Source organism: Suricata suricatta, chromosome 8 (genome assembly GCF_006229205.1).
Source record: "Suricata suricatta isolate VVHF042 chromosome 8, meerkat_22Aug2017_6uvM2_HiC, whole genome shotgun sequence".
Classification (NCBI taxonomy): domain Eukaryota; kingdom Metazoa; phylum Chordata; class Mammalia; order Carnivora; family Herpestidae; genus Suricata; species Suricata suricatta.
The window spans coordinates 95678976-95682226 of NC_043707.1; positions in this window are offsets into that span (position 1 = coordinate 95678976).

Here is a 3251-nt window from a genome sequence, read left to right on the forward strand (position 1 = left end):
GCATATGCAAAGGTCCTGGAGCACAGGGAGGACCTGAGAGTAGACCAGCATGGCTAGAATGTAGATAACAAAGGGAAAGTGGTACTACATGAGCTGGAGAAATGGGCTGAGAACAGACCATGGACAGCTTTCCAAGCTTATTCATTATTTTGACCTTTGTATTAATTAGTAAAGAGTATGTCCTCTGTGCAGACATAAAATGGCATCCTTTCTAGTTGAACTAAACCCCGCCATGCAAGGACTGGCACATGGGCTGGTAAGAACCATTGCATGAAGAAAAAGTGATCCTCTCCTCCCTAATGATACAACCTCGCCCCCCACCAGAGAAGAGCATTGGGAAAATGTTGAAAATATATTTTTCAGGGGATGACATAATCATATTGTGTTCTAAAAAGATCACTGGCTGGAATACAGAGAACAGACTAAAAACGAAAGAGTTAGAGGAAAGGAAACAATCGCAGACCAGAGAGAAAGAATCTCAGATGAGAGATGAAGATAGTTTGGACTGAGAGCAGGTATATAGGATAGTGGGGGTGATGGAGAGAAGTAGGGGTTTTGGAGGGATGCTTAGGATATCAAATCCTTAGGACCTGGGGATGGATTCAAATATGGGGGTGGTAAGGAAGAGGAAGGTGTCAAGAATCGTTCCCAGGGTTCTGGCTTTTCTGACTGGTGGTGCCATTTGTTCCCTGTGGCAGAGGACACAATGAGAACATCTTTGGTAGGCATCAAATTGGGGAGTATCATTTTGAGACATGTTGCGTTCAGCAAGGAGTGGGATCTATATGTCTGGTGTTTCACGGGCTGGAGCTGGGAATTCTGGAGGCACTCGCACATGCGTTTTGAAAGGCCTGAGTCGTAGTAGTTGAAAACCATGAACGCGGATGCAGGTGCCTAGGGAAAGGTAGAAGACTGAAAAGGGAAAAGAAGTAGCACTGTGCCTCCACAGACCCCAGCTCTTCAAAGGCAGAAAGAGGAGAATGAGTTGTAGAAGGAAATGAGGAAGGGTCAAAACTAGGAATAGAGACAGAAGGACAGGCACAGATTGGCACTAGGAGACAAGGCCATGTCAGAATTTGGGTGCCACTGACCAAGTGGAGGAGGAGGCTGTTGGTGGGAGCAGAGCCCCAGACCAAGACACTTGAGTGTCTGCCATTTATGATTATTGTCCATCCACTGCCTGCTGTTTAGGGGCAGCCATCTGGGAACAAAGAGAGGGTTGGAGTAGGCAGTTCAGGTGACCAATCTGTGAGAGTCCTGTACAAAGGCAGGTGGCTGAGATGTCTGGGCGCAAGTTCTGGCAAAGCCACCTGTCAGTGTATGATCTTGGGTCCAGTTACTTATTCTCCTCATGTCTCAGTTTCCTCACTTGTAAAATGGGGACAGTAGTACACCTACCTCCTCAAAGGGTTGGTGAGATAAGTCAATATGCTAGTACATGTGAGTACTCAGACTAGTGCCTGGCACACTAGTGAGCACCCATAAATGTTAGCTAGTGTTAATGGTTACTTTAAACTTGAATACACAGTGTCCAATGCAAGTTCATGAAAGAAAGATCTGTTTTTTATTTATTCACCTCTGCATTTTCAAATGCACAGTTCCTGGAACATAGCAGGTGCTCAATAATTAATGCTCAATGATTAATACTGATTAAATGGCTGGATAGATGAGGTAGATATATAGATGTTCCCCCAAATGACTAGCTCTGGCCTTGGACATCAGGGATTAACCATTCAAGGAGGTAAATTTCATATGCTTCTTCCCAGATCTCACCACTCAAAATAATATTCAGTAGCGAAAGGAAGAGAAAGAAAGCCACTTAGAACTCCATGAAGGTTTTGTTAATGAAAAGCAATATGGACTGCATTTAAATAATTTATGAGTGGAACAAATACAAAATAATAAGCAAGGAAAATACAGCACAAAATAATATGCAAAAAGTTAATAGCTTTACTATATAAAGAACTGAGACAAATTGATTAGAAAAACAATGATCTAATCAAGGCTTTAGCTAGGTACCTTTGTGCAAATTAAAAAAGGGCGCCCCCCTCTGGGCAGATAAATTAGAAAAAGGCACCCCATGTAGTTAGACCTAGTCTTGCTGTGCAGACTTGCTGTGTACACAGGTACACAGGAGCTTTTGTAAGAAGAAAACTGTGCCCCTCCTTGGTTGAGGGTGCTCAGGTAGACGATTGGAGTCAGACTTGACTTTAGTCACTGCACCCTTTTTGTCTTGGTGCAGTTCATACACAGAACAACCTTATGAGATGGTCCTGACTTCAGTAGGAAATGGACAAAGGTCATGAATAGACAATTCTGGAAGAGGAACTAGAAATGATAATAAACATCCTTTTTTTTTTTTTTTTTTTTAGTTTTATTGATTTAGTAATCTCTATACCCAACGTGGGGATCTGAACTCAAGACCCTGAGATCAAGAGCCTCATGTTCCTCCAACTGAGCCAACCAGGTGCCCTGATAATAACTACCGCAGTAATTACTGTAGCTCAAAGCAGAGTGGGATAAAAATTCTTCTCTATGAAATTAACGCAACGGGTATTATTCAGTGCTGGTGAGGGACGTGTTCATTCTATAGCCTTTCCTGAAAACAAGGTAGTAATATCACCAAGGACCTTAGAAGTGTTATTTGATTTCCTAATTCCACGTCAAGGAATTTATGTTGGGGAGATAAAGAGTGATGCACACAAAAGTTCACAGATAAGACCTGTCTCCTGCAGCAGAAAACCTATAATAGCAAAACGCTGAAAGGAGCCCAAATATCCAACAACAGGGGAAGGGTTATATGGGTCCACAACTCTCCAAGAGAATGTTGCCTGACTCAGAATTTTGGAGTTTTAGACGGAGCACTTGGTGCATGTTATTGTTATGCCCCAAGTTTTCATTATCGTCCCCAAAAACCAGAGACCTCCAGGGAGACCAAGTCACGCATGCAAATGCAAAGGGCTTTATTACAGGTTTAGGCTTGCTGGGCCTAAACTAGATCTCACAGACTTCACCAGAGCAGTGGATCCATGTGGAGAGCCCCGAACAAAGCTGGGGTAGGGCTTTTATGAGTTTGGGAAGGGGGAGTTACAGGAAATTGTGACACAGGTACAGGGGTCCAATCATTATAGCATACCATCATTGGCAGTAACGTTAACCAACTACAGAGTGGACCCAGGACCCTCACGTAGGGCGTAGCTTCTATCTTTAGGCGCGCCCTTAGAAATGTTAAAGGTGTTAACTGGCCTTTT